The sequence below is a fragment of the Manacus candei genome, unplaced genomic scaffold (assembly GCF_025592945.1).
Source record: "Manacus candei isolate 608988 ecotype Guabito, Panama unplaced genomic scaffold, ASM2559294v1 h1tg000066l, whole genome shotgun sequence".
In the NCBI taxonomy this organism is placed as follows: Eukaryota; Metazoa; Chordata; class Aves; order Passeriformes; family Pipridae; genus Manacus; species Manacus candei.
The window spans coordinates 527,363-553,338 of record NW_026138114.1 but is presented as its reverse complement, the minus strand read 5'-3'; the positions used below and the strand labels follow the sequence as shown (position 1 = coordinate 553,338).

The window sequence follows — 25,976 nt, the reverse complement described above, 5'->3', positions numbered from 1 at the left end:
GGGAGAGTTCTGTGCTGGGCCATGTCCAGCCTCTCCCCCCCAACATTCCCAGTCCTTCTCCTCAGGGCTCCCCAGCCCTTCACCCCCAGCCTGTTTGTGTTTGGGATTGCCCTGACCCCTGTGCAGGACCTTGCCCTTGGCCTCGTTGAACCCCCTGAGGTTGGCACGGCCCCACCTGTCCAGCCTGTCCCGGTCCCTCTGGGTGCCCCATCCCTTCCCCACAGCTCGGTGTCCCCAGCAGACTGGCCGAGGGTGTGCTCAGTCCCAGGGGCAGGATTTGGCTCTTTCCGAGTCTCTTCACCTTCACCACCCCAGAAAATGCCTTTCCTTCCTCGAAGGCAGTGCCCTGTGCACAGGGGAGTGCTGGTGCTGGCGGTGTCGAGGAAACAACCCAGCTCAGAAGTCTCAATAAGTGCAAATAAAAATTATCTTTGCTTACCAGCGTTACCTTTGTCCTCTGAGTGTCACACCTGAGGCATTCAGGTCACACCAGACACTCTCCTCTCCCTGCTTATCTCCTGTGAGGGTTTTTCTGGGAATCTGTCAAAGTACAGGAGCTGTAATTTCTAGATGAATTGCTTTATGTTGCACTTTTCAGAAGCATAATACCAAAAGAGGGGGTTGTGTATTGGGAGGAGAGTTTTCATTTACTAAACAGGGGTGTAGGCTGTGTTTTATGACTAAAATCTTATGTTTTTAATCTGGAGATTGCCTTGTGGGTTGTTCTCTCTCTCAGCTAGTTTTTACTAAATTACTTCTGTCAGTCTACTAATTGGTTTTTAAAATATATTCAAGAAAAAAGACAAATTGAGTGTTTTCCAGGTGCTCAGTGGGTTGATTGGATTCAAGGCAGGCTCTTGCTCTCACGTGTCCTTTGTGTAAACTGGGGGTTAATGAAGTGACTCATTCATTCAGTCTGGCTGAGGCTGCACATCCCTGGGTGAAGGGAAGAACAAACCAACCACAGGGTGAAACTCTCTGAAGGCTCCGAGTTCCCTTCTGGACAGTGAGCTGGGAATGCACAGCCCGTTCCTCCCTGGAGATCTGCGGGGTTGGTCACTGCATAGGAGATAATCAGAGGTTCCTTTGGTTCCCAAACACTGCAAGGCTTCTGGGTTTTGTCTTTGTTCTTCATTTCTCTGGTCTGGCCACCAAGAAAAGCCCCCGTGCTGGGCTTGGTTTCAGTTCTGTACAGTGGCAAATCTCAGCTCTGCAGCCATTTAAACTGGGAGAGGGCAGGGATAGATGGATATTGGGAAGGAATTCCTGGCTGGGAGGGTGGGGAGGCTCTGGCACAGGTTGCCCAGAGAAGCTGTGGCTGCCCCTGGATCCCTGGAAGTGTCCAAGGCCAGGTTGGATGGGGCTTGGAGCAACCTGGGCTGGTGGAAGGTGTCCCTGCCCATGGCAGGGGTGGCACTGGGTGATCTTTAATGTCCCTTCCAACCCAAACTGTTCTGGGATTATTTTTGGTTTTATCCAGCAAGTTTCTTGCATGAAACACAGAAGCAATTCCTGAAACAAGGCAAAGCCTGGAATGCCTGGTTAGGAGAGGATGGACAGACCCCGTCTTGCTGCTCTTCCAGGGTTTGTGACTCGTGCCTTCAGCCTTTCCTTAAGTGCAGAAGTGGCTGTGGGAAGTGTTTGGGTGGTGATGCACCTCCCAAAAGTGGGGTGGATTGGTGTGAATGCTTTTTGCCTTGAGGAGGGAAAAGAACTGGGATCTCCAGCTCCTGAGGTGTGGACCCATCACTGAAAACAGGGACTCTGCAGATGCTTTGGTGCTCTTGGAGCTTGATGTTGCCTGTGCTTGTTCCATATTCTTCAGTGTGTCTGTGGGATCAGCTTCTTTGGGGCCTGTGAGCATGGTGGACTTATCTGGAATACTCTGGATTTTTGGTTTAATCCATTGCCAGTGCCCTCAGACAGGTGGAGCTTCAGAACCTCAAATGCTGGGTGATGTTCAGGGTGGAGGACTTGGCTGTCTGGAGCCCAGGAACAGTATTTGGGTTTTACTGGGGGAAAAGTAAAAAATAAAAAATAAAATTAAAAAATAAAGGGAATTATATGCTCTACTTTATATGTAATTCCCCCCCCTCATTCTTCAGCAGTGCCTTGTCCTGTAACAACCTTCTCTCCCATCCTGCCTTATTTGTCTTTGTGTTCAGCCCAAGACCAGGTAGGGGCAGTTCAGAATATGTTCTTGTCACTTGTGGAATAAATGCAAAGTATAACTCAAGTGGTGCTGTAGAATGTGGAAGTATTTCTTCTTTCAAACACCAATGGGGAAAAAAGCCAACCCTCAAACAGAAAACCCCTCCAGAATTCATCCCCTCGTGATTGTGATAATTTGGCTCAAAAATTTAAAAGTGTTTTATAAATATTGTAAATCTGAAGAGGTAGAAATGGAGGAGAAAAGAGGGAAAGTACTGAATGTTTTCGGAATAATAAAGTGGATTTTTCTGTAAAACATCTTCTTTACTAATTAATCTGAAAATGGAGCAAACTCAAGTAGAGCAGCTTGTAACAAAAAGCTTTTTGCTGGAGTTTGCTGCTGGGGATGATCTCATCAGCTGGGCACTGTGCAGTGCTCCCAGTATTGGCTGGCACAGAGGGGTTCTGCGTGGGTCCTGTGGGAAGGAGCTGGCAGTGCTGGGTGCCCTGGCCTGGGAGCAGGTGGAGGTGCCATCAGGGCTTCCCTCCTCCACCTTCGAGGTGGGTTCTGCCACAACTGCTGCTTGGGGGGTTGATATGGTTATTTTTCTGACAATTACATTGATTTTAAGTACCTAAGAAGGGCCTACAAGAGAGCTGGGGATGGACTGTGGACAAGGGATGGAGGGACAGGACACAGGGAATGGCTTTAACTCCCAGAGGGCAGGGTTAGATGGGATATTGGGAAGGAATTGCTGGCTGGGAGGGTGGAGAGGCCCTGGCCCAGGTTGCCTAGAGAAGCTGTGGCTGCCCCTGGATCCCTGGAAGTGTCCAAGGCCAGGTTGGATGGTTCTTGGAGCAACCTGGGCTCGTGGAAGGTGTCCCTGCCCATGGCAGGGGGTGGCACTGGGTGATCCTTAAAGTCCTTCCCACCCAAACCATTGTAATGATGAGCTGTTACAGAAGAGTGAAAAAATGTGGTTCCAATCTTCATTGAGAAACATCATTTTGGTCTTCAGGTGGAGCCAAGCAAGATTGAAATGAAGAATGACTTAACAGTGATCCTTGGCTTCAGGGGTTTGTTTTCTGTTTGAAAACTCATTACAGTGAATTGATGTGCCCTGTGTTAAACTCACCTGGCTCTACTTCCAGGGGGCTTCTGTCTTGACAGAGTAAGAGATGAAGGCATTGGAGCATTTATTTAACATTCCCTGAAGGTGACTGTGTCATGGACACAAGAAAAACATTCACTATCTCTTGTGTGGGGATATTTGGAGTAAACCCCCAGGTGTTCCCTACTGCCTGTTGGTAATTGGTGTATCTGTGCTTTGTGCTCCTGTCTCTGCATCCTCTGGCCTTTCCAAAAGCCATGAGAGGAGAATCCTTCTCACACCATCACTGCAGTCTGGGTGTGAGATTATTGACTTTCAGCAAAAATTCTGGAAGCAATGTGATTTTATGTATTAGTGCAACCTGCTGGAAGTGGTGTGTGGGGAAACGCCACGTGTTTTCTACCTGTTTCCATTTTTAAGACTGTAAAACTGTTGCTTTAAAATCAGCAACTGATTGGAAAAACTGCTTTATAGTAAGAGCAAACCCTGGATATTCAACTGGTGTGATGGCTGTGGGGGTTGACACTCGTATCTCTCTCTTGCTGAGTGAGAACTCAGTGATGTGCCAGAAACACAGCGAGTTTGATTCATTCTAAGTCAACTTTCTCCCCCAGCAGTTGTGTTGTTCATTGTTCTCTCCCAGTTCTCACCCTGATAAGCTGCTCTGTTGTCCTTGGAGGCGTCGGGAGCCTCGTGCTGGTTCCAGCTTAAATTGCAATGTCTGTGTGGAGGGGGGGCCAACAGCTTCGGAGGCTGCTGGAGCTCCAACACAACCGTTTTACTTCTGTCGGTTAATGAAGTGCTGAGAACTGTAAAAGGAACGGAATTGCCTGTCAGACTGTGTGTTATACTCGTCTTCCTCGTGGTGGGAATTTGTGTTTAAAATTGTGGGAGCATTAATTAGTCACTTCAGAGCCGTAGCAGCTCCTGCAGGTGAGGGCAGCAGGAGTGACTGAATTCATCCTGGTGGGGTTGGCTGAGGAATCCCCAGCCCTGGTGGCACAGGAAGAGCTGTTGGCACAGTTTTTGGTTTCCTCGGACGTGAACGGGCCCCTGTCCTGTATTCCCACCTCCCAGATGGATTTTCTTGGTGGTATTTGGGAGTGGAAACTGTCAGTGCAGGGCTGCTGCTCTCACAGGGAGGGCAGCAGGGAAAGAGCTCTTCTGGGTCCTGGAATCTCGGAATGGTTTGGGTTGGAAGGGGCCTTAAGGATCATCCAGTGCCACCCCCTGGCATGGGCAGGGACACCTTCCACCAGCCCAGGTTGCTCCAAGCCCCATCCAACCTGGCCTTGAGACTTCCAAGGATGGGGCAGCCACAGCTTCTCTGGGCAACCTGTGCCAGGGCCTCACCAGCCTCACAACCAGGAATTCCTTCCCAATATCTCAGCTAACCCTGCCCTCTGGCAGTGGGAAGCCATTCCCTGTGTCCTGTCCCTCCATCCCTTGTCCCCAGTCCCTCTCCAGCTCTCCTGGAGCCCCTTTAGGCCCTGCCAGGGGCTCTCAGCTCTCCCTGATCCTTCTCTTCTCCAGGGGAACCCCCCCAGCTCTCCCAGCCTGGCTCCAGAGCAGAGGGGCTCCAGCCCTGGCAGCAGCTCCGGGGCCTCCTCTGGACTCTCTCCAGCAGCTCCAGGGCCTGATGTGGGGGATCCCAGCTCTGCAGGGGGGTCTCACATCCCCGTATCTGATGGCCCCATCACTCCTGGTTTTGTTTGGATCTGGTTTTAGGAGCAGTCTCAGAACTTCCCTTGTGTGTCTTGGCCAGGAAGAAGTGAATGTGTGGATAAACATGGGAACAGCTGGTTCTTTTTTTTTTTTTCTTCCCCTTAATGAATCTGAGCTGAACAGTTTTAAGTCCAGATTAAAAGTGGGGTGGTATAATTATTTTTTAATTGGTCTGTGCAGTAAGAAGCTGTGCACTAAACAGAACTCTGTGAATTGCAGTCGCTGCAAGAAATAGAAATCAGGTGGAATAAGTGTAGTGCTGGAAATTAGTTTTATTAGCATGTCTGAAGCATTTTCACAGGGGAAATTTTTCATTCAGTTATAATGCAATATTTTATTAATGCAGCTTTTGATTTCTGAATGTTATTTGCAGTGCAGTGAGTCTGCACTGATTTAGTTGATTGTGATGTGAAGTAACACATGTTGTACTGCTTCCAGTCCTGATGAGCAAAGTCCTGCTGCTCTTGCTGCGTGTTCAGAGCAGGAATCACTTTCCTTGATAAGCACAGAACAAGGATCTGAGAAAACAGTTCCAGCAGCTCCCTTAGTTTAGGCTGTCATTGCTCTGATAACACAGACAGGATAATTCTGCTCCTCTGCTTTCCCAAAATAAAACAGGGTCTGTGGGGACGGAATCTTGGGAGATGATTATGTTTTGTTTTCCCTGTAGCTCCTCTCTGCTCTGCTTTTTATTTACTGTGATTGAAGCTGCAAAGATGCAGCAAAGTAAAAGTGCACAACTCTCAGGGGGACCTTCTCACTCTCTACAACCACTTGAAAAGAGAGGGGAGCCCTGGGGCTCTGCTCCCAGGGAACAAGGGACAGGAGGAGAGGGAGCGGCCTCAGGCTGTGCCAGGGGAGGGTCAGGCTGGACATCAGGGGGAATTTCTCCCTGGAAAGGGTGGTGAGGCCTTGGCAGGGGCTGCCCAGGGAGGTTTGGATAAACAGGGAGGTGTCCCAGGAAGGCCTGGCCGTGGCACTCAGTGCTCTGGGCTGGGGGACAAGGTGGGCATCGGGCACAGGGGGGATCCATGAGCTGGGAGGGCTTTTCCAACCTCAGTGATTGTGGGATTTTTATGTCCCCCACACCTTTGGCTGTTTCTGTCATGACTTTACCTACTCACAGTTCTAAAAGGCTTTAACTAAATATCCTGTTCAGCAGTGCCTTGCAGTGTCTGGGGGCAGGGAGGGGGAGCTTGGCTGGTCGGTCTCACCCCTGGAGCTCTGCGGGGAATATTTGGGAGCCCGTGTGTGTGTCAGACACCCCGGCCCGGGTCTGGTGTCTCAGATCTCGCAGCAATTTGCTCATCTATTCTGGTTTAATGCAGCTGTCTGCACCTTGTTGTAACCTGTCAGCATCTGAGGGGGTTCTGAGGCTCCAGCCTGGCTTTTCACGCCGGATTGAACAAATCTGCTTTTGGAGGCGGTTGCATAACGGGAAGCGAGTGTGTGTCTTCTGTTCCAGTTAATTTTCTGTTTGCTTTAGGAACTTGTTGTCTTTAGAAACCTTAATTACTCTTCTACAGTTGTAAATAAACATCCGAAGGGTTCATCGGTCGCTTTTGCCCTGAATTTTCTCAGCGGTGACTCCGTGTTTTAAAACCCCTAAAAGCCGTGGGTTTGCAGCAGAACATGTGAACGTGTTCCAGCTCAAACCAAATGTTTATCCACACAAAATGCCTTTGGGTCTTATTCTCACTGGTTGGGTTTTCAGCCCACCCTTACAAAAGGGGAACTCAGCCCTTACAGACCGACCTCTTTTTCGTTCGGGGGTTTGTTTTCCAACCCGAGTCCCAAAACCTTGGGTGAGGTGCGTTTCTTTGTGCCTTGGAAACGTGATCCCCGAGCTAAAAGACCAGTAAGTAGATGTTAATGATCTGAAGCCTATCTGGCTGCCCTGTTCTGACCTTTCTCTGCCGTGTTCCCTTTCCCCAGGTACAGGTATCGCTTTCTGCTGACACCTGACAGGACAAATCCACTCGCAGGTGCTCTGATTTTAGCTGGAGATCTGAAATGTTGGTACTGTGTGATAAATAATGGGAGAATGTTTGCTTTCTTTTGTTCCCCTGCACCCTGTCAATGCCCAGATCCTTGTTTCCTGGGTGGAGGGAGGTTGGTCTGTGCTGGAGATCACTCAGACCTGACCTAACAGAGCTCTGCCTAAGCCAAGGTCCCAGCTCTGCGAGGTTGTGCCTGCAAAGGGGAGGTCAAATGACATTTTGAGGCTTCTCCTGAATTTACCAGGAGAATGTGGGATGTCCCACAGGTGACTTCTGCCCAGCTGGGATCGCAGTGAGGTCCTGACAAAGTCTGTGTGTAATCAGGAGTTTAATATTTCAGTAGTTTGGGTATCTCAGGACAGAAATAGTGCTGAATTGTTGCTGATCTGGGCTGTTCCACGTAAAACCTTTGGGCAGTAAGTCCTCTGGAAAGTTCTGGAATGTGGTTGTGTTCTGAATGGATTTGGTTTTAATTGATTCTGACGGTTCATAGTGTGTCTGTCATGATTTTGAGTGTCATTAACTTTTGTATTAGAGGATATCCTCTAGACTAGAAGCCTCCAAAAGTGCTGGAGAGGGAACTGGACGAGAGCTGGATGGACAGGACAGGGGGGAATGGCTTCCCACTGCCAGAGGGCAGGGTTAGATGGGATACTGGGGAGAAATTCCTCCCTGTGAGGGTGGGGAGGGACTGAAAGGGGTTTCCTGAAGAAGCTGTGACTGCCCCTGGATCCCTGGAAGTGTCCAAGGTCTAGTGGAAGGTGTCCCTGTCCGTGGCAGGGGGCGGGATGAGATGAGCTTTGAGGTCCCTTCCAACCCAAACCATTCCATGGCTCTGTGGTTCTGTGACTCAAATATTTGGATACCAGACAAAGTACATTCTCTCTTTGCTGCTGACCAGCCATGACTTCTGGAAAGGCTTCTTAGCTGGAAGAAGGAGTGGAAAAAAATCCAAGCCCCCAAGCAATGGCCGTGCCAGGGTTGTGTTACAGTGCCCATTACAGCGGGGGCTCGTGTTTGCACTCACTGCAGAGCTCCAGTGAGGAGCTGTCAGCCTTCCCTGGGCAACCCAGGCTCTAAAATAGCAGGGTTTGAAATATTCAGCTGTCCAACGTAGCAGGTCATTGAAGCCCTGAGCAGCTTTGACTTTAAGGTGTCTGTGCAGTTGCACTGGCACAGGACGAGCCTTGGCTCCTGCCGGGCAGGACGGCGGGGAAGGGTCTGGTGTGGGAAGAGATAAAGGGGGTTTGGTGCTCAGTGCACCTCTGTGCTCACCAACATTTCAGGTGTGCAAGGCAGAGCTGGTTTAGGAGTGGGAGATTCCAGAGAATGAGTGGGGAGTGTCAGTGATTTCCAGCGCTGGGGCAGCGGCGGTCGCGTGTCTGCGCGGGGGGTGAAGGCTTCTTCTGCCTTTCTTCTGATCCATGTTCACGTGTTTGCTCCTGAGAATTCAGAGAGGAATATACTGATGATGCAGAGGCTCTAAACCTGCTGGGATTTTGCAGTGGAGAGCAAGGGCTGCTGTTTGGTTTTGCTGTGCTCCCCGGAGTGCTGGGTGCGCTGCCGTCTGGCATCGTTTGAAAAGCAAGACTTGCAACCCTTTTGGTGACTTATCTCAGAATATCTCCCCTTGCAGTCTGTGGCTGAGGGTGGAAGCCCTCTCCCAGACACTGGTGGATGCTGTTCCAGAGCTGGCATGGGCTGGGACCACTCCCAAGATCCACTTGCACGTGGCCATCAGGGTGTGAAGAGTAAGACTTGACACGTGGCAGTGCAGCCCTTTCTTACTCACTGGAACTCAGCTGTGGTACTGAAGCTCCAGGATGAGCTGCCTTCCTCTTCCTTCCTGACCCATGAAGGCCATCAGTTGGTTTAGCAGCCTTTCATTAGCAATCAAGTGACATTTGAATAATGAGAGCTGCTTTTTCTCCTTGCTCTCATCAAAGGGTTCATTAGTGTTCAGCCCCAGCTAAGGCAAAACAGCCACTGCAGGAGCTTCAGTCAATGATTTCGGTCATAGCTGAGACTTGACTCGGGTTCTTGCTGCTCCTTGTTGTAATGTGTGTGCAACTGGATCTTCATAAATCTCAGTTACGTCTCAGATCATTAAAAATGCCAATTTGTGGCCTGTGCTGTCCCAGAAGCTGCAGGTTTGTGGATAACTCTGGCTGAGTGTGGGTGCAGGATGTGCTCTGACAAATAAAGCATCTGACAGGAGTCACAGTGGATCTGTATTGATCAGACAGAACAGTGGGAAGAATTCCTGAATTCTTAAACCCTTTATTTTTAGATGTAACTCTGCTGGGCTGAAGGCTTTCTGCTCCCTGAATTGTTCCAAAAATAAATATTTCAGACGAGGATTAAACTTGAATGTGAAAGACAGTGTTTGTTCTGCATCAGTGTTCAGGGAAGGAGCTGGTCAGAAATCACTGTTCTCCTGAAATTTGCATGTTCTGCCTCCAAATGAGAGCTGCTTTCACCAAAACTACTCATCCACACGGGGAGCTCGGGGTGCTGGTGGGAATGCAACTGGGAGAGCTAATTTTAGCTAATTCAGTCCTGTGAGCAGCAGCTCTTCAACTGTGAAAAGAGACACTTCGGTCTTGCTTAAATCACTTTCTTTTTTTATTGAGCTCCTGCTGAACGTGCTTTGCTGTTTTTCACCAGGGGCATTTGCAGCCTTGGGTTTTCATGTTGGGGGTTTTTTTTTGTGTGTGTGTGAATCTGGATGTCTGTGTTAAGGTTTTTCTCTGTTTAGACACTTCTGAGAGATCTTTGAATCTTTTTACGCATCGCTCCTGTCAGAGTCTTTGCTCCAACCTTCCCTGGGTGTTTCCAGGCTCTTGTCCTGTGTACTCAGGGTGTTGAGTGCCCTCTGCCACCCTCCTCTGTGGGGCATTAATCAACCAGAGGGCTCTGGCTGCTCAAACTCACACAAACTAATTAGCTCTATAATTCTGTAAAATCTAAAATAGTGAGAGTGGGTTACAGGCTGAGTTGTACCAGAGGTTCCATTACTCCATTACACTAATTTATAGGAGATGTTTTTATTTGAGGTGTTAGAAGTTGTAGGGTGCCTCCTTACACTCCCTTCACTTGAAGTTACTCTCTAGTTTTTAATATTACCAAGTTGTTCTGACATTCCCACAGATGGAGAATTATGTTTATAGCTGAGGAAAGGGAAATATGCAAGTTCTTCTACTCCTCCATAGGATCACAGAGAAAATCAGTGGCCAAACCAGGAGCTGAGGCAGAACTGCTCAAGTCCTTGGCTGATGTGTTAAAACAATAGCTCATTTCTCATCTTCATGGATGATGAACTTAACTTTAAGTTCATGCAGGACTAAGAGGAAGACCTCAAATTGGAGAGGTCAGGATTTCTCACTCAGCAGAGTCAACAGTTACTCTGTTCCAGCCCTGGCCCTGTCCAGCCTTTCAGAACCCTCCAGGAGGGTCCTTGGCTGGTCCTTGACACCGGTGATTTGGCAATCCATGAGTCACTCTTCCGACTTCCCAGAGTCATTGCATGTTGTTTCCTTTCTGCCAATTGCTCCTGACATCCCAAAATCCGTGGTGCTGTGAAAACAGCTCCTCCTGTGCAGCTGCTGCTTCCCTGTCTGCTTGTATGAACCTCACTGGAGTTTGGCTTTGTCAGCCTCCATCGCTGCGGAGAAGAGTTTCCTAAAGTCTGTCCTCTCTGATAAGGATTAAATGTGGATGTTGCCAAAGAGTATCTGCTTGGCTTTGCAGTAGAAGACCTTCATTTTTCCATGTGCTACCTGGGGTTGGGAAGGATCATCTCTCCCTGCCAGCAGCAGGACCTGCGTGGCTGCCGTGAAACTCTGACTGGAGTTCATGAATATTGCCCTGGAAAATTCCTCACTCCTGAAGTGCAGTGGAACTGCAGCCTGTGTTTTGAAGACTCTTTAAATTATTAGTCTAACTTCTCTTGGGAGAAGCTCTGCTCAAAAGCCTGGAAGGAAATCTAAAAGCAGTCTCTTTCAAATCCCACAATCACTGGGGTTGGAAAAGAGCTCCAAGATCGAGTCCCCCCTGTGCCCAATGCCCACCCTGTCCCCCAGCCCAGAGCACTGAGTGCCACGACCAGGCCTTCCTGGGACACCTCCAGGGTGGGCACTCCAAACCTCCCTGGGCAGCCCCTGCCAAGGCCTGACCACCCTTTCCAGGGAGAAATTCCTCCTGATGTCCAACCTGACCCTTCCTCTCCTCCTGTCCCTTGTTCCCTGGCAGCAGAGCCCGACCCTCCCCCAGCTCCCCCCTCCTGTCAGGGGGTTGCAGAGGCAGAAGGTCCCCCCTGAGCCTCCTTTTCTCCAGGCTGAGCCCCCCCAACTCCCTCAGCTGCTCCTCTTATTGTCAGCTCTGTCTGAGGTGCCTCATGCAGGTGTGGGAACAGGAATTTGATCCTGAACAAAAATTCCTTGATTCCCCCCCTCCCCCGGTACCCATGAAGAAAAATAGTCCATCATATATTTGTGAATAAACTCTTGGTTTAGGATCTTGGTGAGTTCCTAAGGCAAGGAGACAACGTAGGGGTTGTGCCTGTAAAGACAGTTTTCCCTCCAGTGGGAGGTGTCCCTGCCCATGGCAGGGTTGGGAACAGGATGATCCTTAAGGCCCCTTCCAACCCGAACTGTCCTACGATTCTGTGATTCCTTGTGTCAGGCTGTAGTTGATTTTCTCCTAACATTATTCCTCTAAGAAAGGACTGGGCTGGAAAGGAGAGCTGCCTTAATCTGGGGTTTCATGGCCACCATGTAAATATAGCTCAGGGCTCACCAGCCTTTGCATTCGACACCCTGGGACTGCTTTGCATGTGGAATGTTGGAGCTGCCGTGGGCACCTCCCCTCCTGGCTCTTCATATCAAGTGATCTCTGTGCCCCATGCTGCTGGAGATAGGAGCTATTTAAAGGAACCTGTTTATCCAGAGCTCTGGAAACAAAAGTCTGAAGGGTGAGAGAACAGGAAACTCGAAGATTGAAGATCGAGTGGCTTTTCTCTTGCAGGGTGCAGGGAACAGTCTTGTGGGTTTGGGATGAGGAAACCCAGAGTGCTGCTTGTTCAGGGAGCTCGAGGGAGCTGATAAGGGTTTCTGAGCTGGAGACTGGCACATTCTTTCTGTTAGGAACTCTGAAGTGCATTCCAGCTGCTTGGGGTAAGAGTGGTAATGGGAACAGAGCCGGGGGCTCGCTCTGCTCTCCCTGTCTGGTGCTGCAGAAACACAAACACAGACTGAGACAGTCACTGCTCATGCAGAAAGTTCTGGATCGTTGGAACCATCCAGTCACCATAATTCTGTGAGGTGGGTGTGGGGGCACTGCTGTCTTGTATCCTTTTTGGATGCCTCACCCAGGTGGGCTCTGCTTTTCTCAGGGGTGGTGGTTCACTCCATCCTCCCCAGGGCTCTCACTGGGAACTGGTAGGGACAAGCAGCTGCTACTGAAAGTAGTAAGAACCTTCAAAATTACAAAAAAACCCAGGAAAGAGTTGTTAATGTTTGCCCTGAAATATGGATATGCTTTTGGGACTGTTTGGGGTAACTGTTGTATTCCAGATGGGGTGTATCTGGGGAGCTCTCAGGGGACACACTGGAAGTAGTCAGTGTATTAGTGGGATGCAGGAGTCAGTTTTGGAGGGGGGAATCTGTGTGGAAAGCTGGCTGGAGTTAGAGAAGCCCTTGGAATGTTCCATACTAAGAGTGTGAGGAGCTGAGGAACAGGAACTGCTGGTGCAGGGTGGGAAACTGGATCCTGCAGGGATGGCAAACATGACAGGACAGTCTGGGGACCAGGCAGGACCTGCTCCCTGCTCCTGCAGGCAAGGGAAAAGGAGGAGTGGGAGTGGCAGGGGGTGTAAATGAGATCCCAGGCTCCTTCCCTGCTCCCGCTGCTTTTCCACATCGCTCGTGGAAAAACAGAGTTGGGGAGGAAGAAAGTTGGGAACTGGGAATCAGGGTTGCAATTCGTGGGCAGGTATCTCTTAAAATAGTTCTCAGAAAAGTTTCTGAAGATTGGAAAACAATTCCAGTCAGTCATGGCCCACAGGAGTGGGGATTTGCTGGATATAGGACTTTCTGCTGCTCACCAATTCTTCTGTAGGGTGGAAGTCTTCCTCAATTTATTGTGGGAGGGGACAAGGTGAAGTCCATCTTAGGCTGCTGTAAGACCCAACACTCAAGAAATCTTTGCAGCCACATCTGGAATTTTAACAAATCTGTCGGTTTGGGGTAAGAAAGACAGATATTTAACCTTTCTGCTTGTCAGTCAAGAACACTCCATATTTAAAAAGCAGCAATTTTACAACTGGGGGCAGTTAATCCCACCTTGGTAGTAGAGGAATTCTGTCCTTCAGGGATTATTTTGAGAGAGGGGCAGCTTTGCCAAAGGCAAAAGTGGTTTTGCCCAGACTGAGCACCTGTGGGAGACTCTCCTTCCCTGTTCCCAGGGCCGTGGCTGACATGGAGCAGCACTAAAAACGAGCCCACACTTTTCATTTGCTTCAACTCTGCCCCAAAAGAGAGGGCTGTGGATTGGTTCTCTTAACAAATAAGGTGAAGTTGAATGTTTTCAATGCAAAGAGATGGGAATATCGTGTGTGAGAGTGGATCACAGCAGTGGATGTGGGATGGACTTCAATGAGCAGCCTTGGAGCTCTGCTGCCTCTGGGTGTGATGTGGGTGTTCATCCTTGGGGAGCAGCTGGAGAGAAGGACCCCGATGTCCCAGTTCATCACAGGGTGGCTGAACTGCAAATAATGATGGGGAAGAGGAAAATGTGGGTTTATTATGTGTGTCAGCAGAGTTTGCTTCTGTGGGGAAGGGGAACATCAGTGTTACCACTCAGCCAAGAGCTGGCACTGAATTCCTGGTATTTCTCCTTTCCTTGGTGTAGTCACTCTCCTTCCCAACCCTTCTGAAAGGAGCAGGGCTCTTTCAGAAGGTTTTACCTCTTACTAAAGCTAAAATGACACCCTTTTCACTGGGCTGTTTCCTCATTTATCTAAAAGCTCTGGCATTTTACTTCCCTGGAACGTGAAATGTGCCTCTGTAGGGAGAGAAACACAGGTTAGTGTTTCTGTCTGCCCACTGAGCAGGTGCTGAGAGGATATTGTGCTGGACATTGCCCTCATGGCTTGCTGTGGTGAAGAACAGGTTGGACATTTCTCCACGTGGATTCAAATACTTGAGCTCTGTGCCTTGGTTTATGTTCTTTTCTGCGTGGGGAATATGAGGAGTAATTATTTGGAGAGAAACTTATTTTTTTTTTTTTGAAAACCAGATAAGTTTGCTTCTCAATAAAGAAACGTTACCAACAAAATGTAAAATATTGGATAGAAAAATCTGGGACACGACACCCAGTGGATGAGGAGATGGTTCCCTGGGAAAGCTGGTGGGTGCAGTTCCACTGGAATCATGGAAAACTACAGCCAACAGGCAGCTGGGGATAACCACGGGCTCGTGACTCAGACGTGGCTGCCACAGGTGGCCGGGCAGGTGTGGCCCTGGCAGTGACTTTGTGAGCTCTTAAGCCCCTCATTGAGCACCTGAAATGCTGCTTAGGGCAGGGCTGTCCTGCTGAGCCTGGATTAGTGCAGCTTTAACGGGGGCTTTGGGGAAACCGGCTACGACGTGCGACGGGGGGGAAAAGATGCTGATGGTTTTCATGGAATGTCCTGAACGGGTTCAGCAAGTGTTGGTGGGAAACAGCAATTCCAGAATGGCTGGGGGTGGGAGGGACCTCTGGAGATCACCCAACCCCCTGCCAAGGCAGGGTCACCTGAGCAGGTGACACAGGGACGTGTCCGGGTGGGATTGGGATGTCTCCAGAGAGGAGACCCCACACCCTCCCTGGGCAGCTGTTCCAGGCTCTCCACCCTCGTGGAGAGAAGTTCTGCCTGGGGTTGAGGTGGAACTTGCTGTGGTTTGGTTTGTGGCCATGGCTCCTTGTCCTGTCCCTGGGCACCTGAGCAGAGTGTGGGACCCTCCTGACAGCCCTTGGGAGATTTGTGGGGATTGATGGATCCCCTCTCACCTTCTCTCCTCCAGACTGACCAGGCCCAGCTCCTGCAGTCTCTGCTCATCAGGGGGATGCTCCAGACCCCAAATCATGTCTGTGGCCCTCCTGGACTCTCTCCAGTAGCATCTTGTCTTTCTTGATCTGTGGAGCCCAGAACTGAACCCAGCACTCCAGAAGTGCCTCCCCAGGACAGCAGAGGGGCAGGATCCCCTCCCTGACCTGCTGACCACACCCTTCCCAACGCCCCCCAGGATCCCACTGGCCTCCTGATCCCAACAATGGCCAGGTCATGTTCCTGCTGAGGAGAGAGCACTCAGGAAAGCTGCCTGGGTCACTGGAGGGGGCCTGCAGCAAAATTTCCCGAGTTCCAGTTGCTCAGATTTAACACAACTCATTTCCCAGCCATCCCCAATGAACTCCTGTCCCAGACTCCACAATCACATTCTTTCTGCCTTGTGTTTTGCAGATAAGCAGTTTCTGAGGACTGAAGGACCTGCAAAGGGACACCTGCTTTTGAGGTAGGAACTGTTTTTCTAATGACCCAACGCTAAATCCTTAATTAAAGAGCAAAGGTTTGATACAGCTGGGAATGAATGACCATCCAGGGATCTGAAATGGCAGTTCTGGGAACTTCTGTGGAGCAAACATGTCTGGAATGCACTCACCTTTCCATTCTGACATTCCCCTGTTTCTGTTTGGGATAACAGGGCTGGTGTGAGACCTGGGGATTGTCCTTTCTGGCCACTTGGACCTTCTTTTCTTGCCTTTTCTGCTGCAAAGGGCACACATTTAACTTGCTCACTCAAATCTTCTTTTTATCAGAGTAAGAGGACTACAAAAGATTAAAATGGGTAAACGAGGCTAAGAAAAACAAGTCTGATTTGATTTGTTAGGAATTGGGAGCAGCGGATCATCCACGTTTCTGATCCTCACTGTCCTTTGGGGGAGGCTCCAGAAAGCTCCACTTCCACTGGAGCCTGCAGTCAGGGGATGTTTGAGGTGCTGGTGTTCATGTGACATGTTTTGGTGAAGGAACTACAATTTATTCATGATATTTGTGTGGACTGAGAGACCCGGGATCTTCTGCAGTGCAGTTTAACTGAGATTGTTCTCAAGTGCTGTGTGTGTGTGTTTGACTCCTGAGAGGAATATCAGCCATTTTCTCCACTGTTTGATCCTTTCTTTTGCCTTTTCCCTGACAAAATGGGCTGAGTGCAGAGTGCTGGTGCCATCCCGTGGGTTTGGCTGTGAGGAATGCCAAGGAGTCATGGATGCAGTTCATAACACCTTGTTCTGACATCACCAGCTGTCTGCTGGGATTTGTGGGCACTGCCTGGAGGTGACAGCAGCCTCACGTGTCTCCTAAAACTCAGAGCAAGGAAAAAAAGGAACAATTTTGTCTCCTTAAGTGGCAGATGCAGAGAGGACACTGTGGGTGCAGAGTCCTTTATTTTCAGTGGGGTTCACACTCCTGTGTGTCCCTGTTCATGGTGTGACTGGAAGATGCTCCTGTGTGTCCATTCCTGGGGTGACTGGAGGAGGCTCCTGTGTGTCCCTGTTCCTGGTGTGACTGGAGGAGGCTCCTGCTGATGCTGTGACAGGGCCCAGGCCCAGCTGGGGCAGCCCCACCACCGTTTTTGGCAGCCCCAGCACATCCCCACCTGAAGTGGTGCTGTAGAAGCCACGTGAAGAGCAGCCCAGTGAGGTGGCTGATCTCCCTGGGGTGGGATGGAGGAAGGGCACGTGCCCAGAGTGCCCTGCATGCCTTTCCCCGTGGCCTCAGTGGACCTGAGGAGGTCATGGGAGGTGTGTCCCCTCCTCCTGCAGGGAGGGAGCGTGAGGGGACAGGGAGGTGGCGTAGGAATGTGAGAGCAGAGCGCTGTGTTTTCCTTCCTTCACCTTCCAGTCTGGAGTGGTTTTTATTTTTTCTCCTTTCTACTTCACTGAGCTTGGACCAACAGGTCTGAATGTCTGCCAGACTCCTTGGATGTCTGGACTCGCTCTCAGACTTCACTCAGGCACAGAATATTTCCAGCTGGAAGGGACTCAGGGATCGTGGAGTCCAACTCCCTGCTCCTTGCAGGACCACCTAAAAATAATGATATGACAAAGAGTGTTGTCCAGGCACCCCTTGAGCTGTGCCAGGTGATGTTGTTACCTCCCAGCTTGGGGGTTTGCTGGTGTGATTTTCCTCCTTCCTTCCTTCCTCTGTTGTCCAAAAATGGGAGTTCCAGTGTGAGCTGCCTCCTGGAGTGCCAGGGATCCATGTGCCTCTCCACACTTGTTCCTGGTTTCAGGACATGGAAACCAAACAGGTGCTTCCCACAGACTCTATTCAGCAGCTAAAAGTGCTTCCTGAAGTAATTTATCCTGGAACATTTAATCCCCACTCATTGACTGCTCAGATGAATAAAGGCAACTTCCTCCCAACGTCCTCTGGAGAAGTTGGGAGAGAGGCAGGAAGGAGGAGGTGTTTGTGGGAGTTGGGCACTGGCTGGTTTTTGGATGACCTGGTTGAGGAGTGTCCTGACTGTGGCCTTCCAGGAACCTGAAGGAGCCCCCAGGAAAGATGGGAGAGAGACTTTGGACAAGGGATGGAGGGACAGGACCAGGGGGAATGGCTTCCCACTGCCAGAGGGCAGGGATAGATGGGATTTTGGGAAGGAATTCCTGGCTGGGAGGGTGGGGAGGGGCTGGAATGGATTTCCCAGAGAAGCTGTGGCTGCCCCTGGATCCCTGGAAGTGTCCAAGGCCAGGTTGGAGCAACCTGGGCTGGTGGAAGGTGTCCCTGCCCATGGCAGGGGGTGGCACTGGATGGGCTCTAAAGTCCCTTCCACCCAAACCATTCTGGGATGTGAGGATTCTACTTTACCATGAATGGTTTTACTTCCTCAAAGCAATGTGGGAAGAACCGTAAATTAAAATAAAAAGAGGTGTTTTTTTCCCAGTACTACACTGAATAGCCATTTACCTGGTCCCTCCTCCCCCCCCTTTTTGGAAGGGAGCTCTCTGTGTCCCAGGGCACAGCAGTGGGACCCTGAGTGCTGCAGCCCTGCCTGTGATAAACCAGTGAATCATTCCCTGAAGGAACTGTACCCAATAACACCGAGGGGGCACCTGGAATTTCTTTTATTGCTCTTCCTTTCCTGAAATCTCAGCTTTTGTTTTCTCACCCATGCCTTGTTTTTCAGCCACCCTCGAGTGTGTTTGTTATCAAGGGCACGGAAATGTAAATACAATAGTGGCTGAGCAGCTACTCCCTTCCTCCTCCTCTGGCTTCCTGCACTCGGGAAGGTGGGAACTATTCTGCATTTATTCGTGTCAGAAATGGCTGTTCTTCCCCCTGGTGCCACCCCATCAGATTCCAAAGCCTAGAGGGTCAGGGCAAAGAGAGGTGTTTGCTCTCCCAGGCGTTCCTTGGGAGGGAATTAACCTCCTGCTGCAGCTCCTCCCAGTGTCCTCCCATCCTCCTGCCTGACAGGACATCCCACTGTTTAACCAGATAAGGCACCATTCTAGTTGAACTAAGCCTGCATTCTTCTCCTTGCAATATTTGAGCATATTTCTTGAAGAAGAACTAAAAGAGTTGAAGCAGTACCTTCTCTGACTTGAGAGCGTTTCTCCCAGACCTCAAATTTTCAGTTACTTTTGAGAGTTGTTGCCTAAATGTGGTTCTTCTGCTCGTTGTACTTGGGTCACAAGTAACTGCTGATGATGATTGATTTCTGTGTCAGGCAGGGACTTTGTCATTAAAATTGGGTTAAGATAAGGGAAAGGCTCAAATGTAGAATTTGTTCTTTCGACTTAAGAGTTGGACTTGTGGTTCCCTTCCAGCTCAGAATATTCTGTGACTGTCTCAGGAGGAGCTGGGTGAGAGCATCAGGCTGCCCTCACACTGGGCCTGTCATCTGCTTTTTTTACTGGGTTTGTCATGAGCTTTGTGTGGCAGGAACAGCTTCCTGGGAGGGTTATTTATCTGCAGTTCCCCAGCCCTTCCTTGCCCAACCTGCCACGGTAAATGCCATTAATGTGTTTGTGCTGCACTAGCAGGGCTGGGGAGTTCTGGGATGCTCTTCTGGCCCTGGGCCAGCTGTGGGGCTGAACTGAGCTCAGGAAAAATCCCCGGGATCCTCTCTAAGAACAACCATCACGTGAGAGCAGGAGTGTTCCCCTGCTTGGAGGGAATTAAGATGCCGTGTGGGGAAGGAAGAACAGCAGCAGCTTAAGGGCTGGGCTGGCATCCCTCTGCTGAAGGGATAAGCTGCAGGGCCAGAGGAGGCAGGAGGGTCTGGCTGGAACCTTTAGCTTTCCTTGCTGCCCAGGATGACACAGGGCTTTCAGAATACACTGGTTTCTAAATGAGAATCTGATCAATGCCATGTGAAGGAGAGGGGAATGGACTTGCTGAGCTCCTGGTCTAGTAGAGTTCCCTGCTGGGCCTTGGCCTGCAGATTAAATACTGATTAATGTGCTGTTGAACTCATTTCTGAGTGCTTTACTGTTGCTGTATTTTTAACTTTACCCCCCTTGGCAGCACGGGAGGGGCTGAGACTCCTGTAGGGGTGTGGTGGTGCTGCTGGAAAGGGGCTGCACGTGGGTCATGTTGTGGCACAGGCAGGGATGGATCCATTAGCACTGGTGATGGAGCTGGGAATGTGCCCCGTGTTCCCCCTGAACAGCCAGTGTTCCCCCTCTGGGAGGCTTGGGATGACTCACTGGACCTTTCCCCACCTCTCATCCCATTCTGAAGCTGAATTATCCTTCCACCTGCCTTTGGGAGCTGTTCCATTAGCACCAGCAGTGCCTCCTTCCCCTGGATCACAGGCAGGCAGAACTCCCAGCTTTCCAGCAAATCCTTCCATGAGCTGTTGTAGCCAAAGGCTTCAGCTCTGCTTGCAGAGGTGCCCAAGCGTGCTCAGTTTTCAAAGCTAAAGACTTCTGCCTTCATTTAAAAGGATTTCTGAGGTTTTTCTTTCTCCCTTGTGTGTAGGAGTAATTCCCAGTGACATGGAGTTTGTTAAATCTCCGTTATATTTGTTGTGGAGTTGCCCCGAGATGAACAAAATCCCTACATTGAGTTAAAAGATGGTGCAGAGCCCCCTCCTGAGTGTGTTCTGGTGACACACCAGTGTGTGAGGGCAGGTTTGGACATTCCAAAGCTGCTCTCAAACAGGGTAGGGAGCAGGGTGAGGAGCAGGCTCCACAGCTCGGAGGTGTGCTCTGCTCCCACCCCAGATGGGCTCAGGGACTTGAATTCCTCATGAATTTCAGGGAAACACAGGGGCTGAGTTCTGTTCCTGGCCTGCAGGTGTGACCCCTGTGGAGCAGGCTGAGCTGCCTGTGAGTGCTGAGTGGGCCTGTTCCCCCTGAACCAGTTTGCCTGGTGGTCCTGGAGTTCTGCTCCGGCAGGAACGTGGGCCGGGCACTCGCAGAGCAGCTGCTTTCCCTTGTGGAACCTCTGCTGCCACAAGGCTTTGCTGTGGTTTCCAAGTGGCAAACCCGACCTCTGCACCAGTTCAGTGTGTCTCTGTTCCACTTCCAGGTTCCTTTTGGGGCATCTCTGGAGTTCACCCCGAGGGGAGGGCACGAGGCAGCTGCTGAGTCCACAAACTCACTCACCCGCTGCAGCCAAGATCCTACAGGATTTGCAAATGGCCAAGACTCATTTCTTAGCAGAGAAGTGGTTTGTTTCATTCTCCCAAAGCATTTTGACCTTCCACTGGTGTTGGAAAGCTTTAAAGTATTGTTTTCTCTTTACAAATCTGCTTGGAAAAGCATTGCCAGCTTTGCCGTTCCACTCCTCTGGCTCCAAAACATCAAGTGATGCTGAGTTGTCATGGATGAAAATAGTTCTCCAGTCAGGTTTCTCATTTGGAAGCTTCCAGTCCTGTGTCCTGATGAGCAGGTTCTTGTGCTCTGTAATTACATTGTCAGAAGAAGGGCTTATTTTAATTAACAGTAAAGTAGCTGCTCTAATGCAGTCACTGACACAACTGGAATTATTCTGTGGAGGGAAGGGAGTGGAGCCTGTTGGAAATGGAGTTGCTGGGAGCAGTGATGGTGTGTCCTGGTTGCCAAATGAGCTCCTGATTTCATGGCTGTGCTGCTGTAGCTGCTGCTCTCCATGGCCTGGGATGTTCCCTGCTCCTTGCTCAAAGTTTATCTTGTTTTTTGACACTGGCAAACTTTTTGATTTTGGGGCACTTCTCTAGGGAGTCAGTTTGCCTGTCAGAACACCTCCAGGGGTGGGACTCCAAACCTCCCTGGGCAGCCCCTTCCAGTGCCTGACCACCCTTTCCAGGGAGAAATTCCTGCTGATGTCCAACCTGACCCTCCCCTGGCACAGCCTGGGGCCGTTCCCTCTCCTCCTGTCCCTGTTCCCTGGGAGCAGAGCCTGACCCCCTCCTGTCTCCCCCTCCTGTCTCCCCTGGCATCCCCCCTGAGCCTCCTTTTCTCCAGGCTGAGCCCCCCCAGCTCCCTCAGCTGCTCCTGCTGCTCCAGCCCCTTCCCAGCTCCCTTCCCTTCCCTGCACACACTCATGTCTTACCATGAGGGGCCTCTTTTCCAGCCCGTTTCCACAAGCTTGGATTGTTTCTGCTGTTCCACAGAAAGTGTAACTTGGAATTTTCAAGGCTTAATCCAATGAATTTCTTGATGAGGTACAATATGGATGTAGGACATTAAATGCTAATTAATAGCTGCTTATTTTACTCTTCAGTGAGAGCTTTTTTGCTTAACTTAATTTCTGAATTTGTCCTCTCTGGTCTTACTTTCCCTCCCACGCTCTCAGGTGTTTATATATACATATTTATATATTATTTTATATACATAAGGCAATGTTGTGAGTTCATGAAGGCATTGAGGGCCTGCACAGTGGTATTAAAGCTATAATTAAGCTGGACTAAACCTCTGAATTTTTTTCCCCACAGCATGCCTTGAACTCATTCTCATCTCTAGGTTTGTCATTCCAGTCTTTGTGCTGTACAGTTTTCACCACACCTTAGAAATTCAAGCCCAAATTCTCACACAAGCACAAAATCCATTATTCTGGGAGCCACATACGTGAGACAAACACGGGGTGGGATGAACTTAGAGGGGCTGACATGAGGATTGTTTGGCTGAGGGGAACTTTGGTAGTGGAACTTCTCCCTCTCTGTGCACTGTTGGTGAAACTTCTGCCTCTCTGTGCACTGTTGGTGAAACTTCTCCCTCTCTGTGCACTCAGCTGCTGTTACCAGCCCGTGGCAGGGAGAGGATCTTGCAGGAGGAACAACGGGGAGGTACAAAATAAAGATAATTGTTGAGTGACCCACTGTACGAGCCCTGGGCCATCCTTGCCTTGGTTCCCAGAGAAGGAGCTCTCTGGACAGGGCCAGAAGGCCGTCACTTTGTGGGTTATCCTCTGGGGGAGGTGGGAGCCTCTCTGCTCTCTCTGGGCTATTAAAGGAAAGCAGCTGACGGAGCAGCTGGGCCGGGCTGTGGCTCAGCCTCAACATCCCCCGTAGAAAGTGCTCTGCAAACAGCCTGGCTTTCCCTACCCTGCCCCCACTTTGGCTTCCCCTCTGCCAAGAGAAAAGAGGAGACTCTTCCCCCCCATGATTAATGAAACTCTCCTTATTTGGTGCTGCCTCTCCCGGGAAGCGGCGGCGCACAAAATCCCGTCCCCAAAACCAGCAAGCCAGCTTTGCCCCGGGGAGTTGGGACTTCTAAAGCTGTTAAGGAATAGGTCATTTTGGGGCTAAGACTTTCAGGTCTGTACAGAAGGTGGGCAAGACTCCTCTGTTTTCCTTAGATAAGCATTTATGATTTTTGGAGTCTTTTTTTAGGTCTCTTCTTTCGATACTTGTAGGACCGGGCAGAGCTCGGCCCTTGAAAGCCCCTCACAGTTATTATCTATGAACTCATCTTCCATGTGGCTTTTTTGAAGGCCAGCCAAGGCTATTAATCCCCACCTTCTAGAGTCCCTAATCCCTGCTTGGGGCTTAGAGGAAAGTTATTCTTGTCCTCCCAGCGAAGCCGCTCTGGCAGAGCATCTCCTGCTGTAACTCAAGGCAAGTTTATTAATGTGCCTTTTTATCAGCTTGGAAAAGGTACAAGTCCAGCTGGAGCAATCCAAGTGGGACAGTCTTACCCCATCCTGCTGAGTGGTTCGTGGCAGGGTGGTTGCCCAAAGGGAGGGAATCATGCAGGAGGTTGGTGTGCTCTTATCTCAGGTGTAATTAACAGCAGTAAAACGCTCTTTGCAGGCACCGAGAGGTGCCACGGGGTTTTTTTGGGGAATGGGTGCAGCTGAAGTGAAGTCAGGGTTGGAAATGGGCTGCTGGGTGATTCTTTGGAGCTCTATCACTCTTCCCCCTCTCAGCCTGACACTCCTAAATCTTCCTGGCTCTGGTTTTTGTCCAGTCGTGGCTCTGCTGGCGTCAGTCCCTCTTCCTACACGAGCCTCCCCCTTCCCACCACCCTTCCTTACTCCAAGACTTTACTTTGGATCCAAGTGTGCTTCTCCAGACACTCCAGACTGGTTCAGATGGGCTTCCTTCCATTTGCTGTCCTTCTTAGGGTTTGGCCAGGAGGGAGGTCTGGACAGTTTTGCCTCCAGTTGGTGGTCACTCACTCTGGTCACTTTGGTGGCGCTGGGAGCTCTGACTGATCACTCTTGTGTCACGTGAAGTGCTGCAGGAGGTGGCTCAGGGCCCTGTCACGGGGGGGCTGTGCTGCCTCTCCGGTGCTACATTCCACAGGGGAATTGCAAAATTCCCTTCAGGCTCTTGGAGCAGCAGAGCAATCGCAGCGCAATTCCCGGGAACGCGGGAGAGCGACTCCCTTGGGCCTCTGGGGTTCTATGTCTCCGAGTTCCAGGACCAGAATTTGGCTCTTCAGAGCCTGGGGGCGGGAGGAGTTGCTGCCTTGGCTTTGCTGTGCTCTGATAAAGCAGGCACGAGTTCCCTGCAGCCCCTCTGGAGCCCTTGGGTGTCCTCACGGCCCTGAACGGAGGAGACAAGTTCTACAGAACTCGAGTCCTCACCCTGAGCAGAGAAGACCCTGAAATAAGGCCAGAAATTTTAGCATGAGTGGATGTCCACATCTAGAAAGATCAGGGAGAAACCACCTCAGGAAAGCTGAGCAATGCTGGCCTGACATTTAGGAGTTGGACTTTGGAGTTGACTTCCAGTAGGAGCTCCACGCGTGGAGAGAGGAGGTTGTGCCGCAGCTTCCCCCGGCTGCTGGGGGTTTCTGCCCTGTTGTCCTCGTGGCCTTTGTCATCCCGTGAGGTGTGAGCTCCCCAGGTGATGAGGGGCTGCTGGAAGGCAGGAGGAAAAGAGAAGTTGGCTCAAGTCTCCAGAAATCGAGAGAACCTTTGTGAGGTGCCTGGCGAGTTGGGAGTTCTGGGAGACTTTGTGCTGCCTCCCTGTGCTGATTCACGTGGTGTGTGAATAACTGACCATGGGGAGAGCACGGCTCGCTGGCTTTGGCAGGGCTTTCTTAAGGGAAGTCGAGTTGGTGAAATTGTTTCTGCTTATGGGGCAGAAATCTTCATTAAGGACTCGAGCACAGTGAGTTGGGTTTATTTGCAGTGCCAATAACAGCAAAATAACACCTGAAACAGGGGGGAAATGGCTCGTGCCCTGACTGATGAAACCTTACAGTTCATGGACACTCTGGAAAAACGGAATAAACCCCAGAATTCTGTGGGCTCTTACAAGACATCATGAAATCAAACAAACTGCACTTTAAGCCATCTGAAGTTCTGAAGTTGTAACTCAGGAAAGGGGCAGGTTTGGCATCCACAAAACAACGGCCTTGGTCAGCCAGAGCTTGGTTTGTTCAGGTGACCTTCCCTGTCTCAGATTTGGCCTCCCTGTGGCCATTCCTGTCCTGCTCTGACAGTTGCTCTCTGTTTGTTGGGATCTGACCATTCCTGTGTAAGTGGGTTCAGTCACCCAGCCCGAGCATCTCTTGCAGAGCCTCAGATGTTCCCCCTCTAGTGCAGGTCCCAGCTGGGGCTGGAACTGCTGCCCAGCTTGTCTCCTGGCCACTGCCTGGAGAAGTCTGTGATCCCATCTGGAACACAGCTGTGCTGCTTTCCTTTGTGTCTGTGAGTGGGTCAATGTGCAGCTTCCCCTTCTCACAGTGGGAAGGTGACCAGCAGCTGTGCTGTGGTCCAGCTCCTGCCCAGCCCTCTGTGACTCCTGTATCCATTGCCACTCATCCCCTTCTAATTCCATAAGCTGGTTTCTTTCCCAGCACAGGCTTTTTTCCCTATCCAAAGTGCACACCTGCTGCTGTTCCCCCCAGGCTCTCCCAACTCCAGTGGGTTTGCTCATGTTCATCCCTGCACACAGGTTTGCTCCTCTCCCAAGAGGGAGACTTGGAGCACTCGTTCCTTGTCCTGCTTGGATCTGCCTCGTGTGCAGGTTCAGCTGCCCACAGCTGGACAGGCCATGGAGAGCTTGGGAGTCTCCAGGAGTGTTTTGGTGTCTGGGCAGCGTCACTCAGAGCTGGTCTGACCTGGGTTTGGGGTGTAGCTTTTTAAAGGCTCAAGTGGGAAGAGATGTCTGGGTCGAAAGCTGAGGGAGAGGTTGTTGGTGACCCGAGAAGTGGAAGCTGGGAGGTGTCAGACATGGAAGAGGAAATGACAGTTATGAGGAAGCAATAGTGGCTGAAGCTCTGCCTTGGTCTTGAAATCCTGGGTTCAACAGTCTGAGTTCAACTTCATTGAACCGTCGGGAGGGAGAAGTTCAAACACCGTGTTTGGTGTTTATGGCTGCAAAGGGATTGTGGAAGTGACCCGAGGTTTGCATCAAACCTTTGGAGCATTTCAGGGTTGGAATCCTGAATCCCAGAATGGTCTGGGTTGGAGGGACCTTAGGAGTCTGGGCAACCTGTGCCAGGGCCTCCCCACCCTCACAGGGAAGGATTTCTGCCAAATCTGCCTCCTCTGCACCCAAATCTG

The 25,976-nt window shown here is 50.6% G+C and overlaps 1 protein-coding gene across 7 annotated transcripts in view; it reads left to right on the top strand.

Annotated features, from left to right (window-relative positions):
* The window catches only part of MAP4 (microtubule associated protein 4), a 142,860-nt gene that overhangs the window by 14,510 nt on the left and 102,374 nt on the right, over positions 1 to 25,976 (top strand). For all 7 annotated transcript variants that reach the window (XM_051806041.1, XM_051806040.1, XM_051806045.1 and 4 more), the window contains exon 2: positions 15,489 to 15,540. The gene's annotated coding sequence lies outside the window, so the exon portion shown is untranslated. The remainder of the gene's footprint in view (positions 1 to 15,488; positions 15,541 to 25,976) is intronic.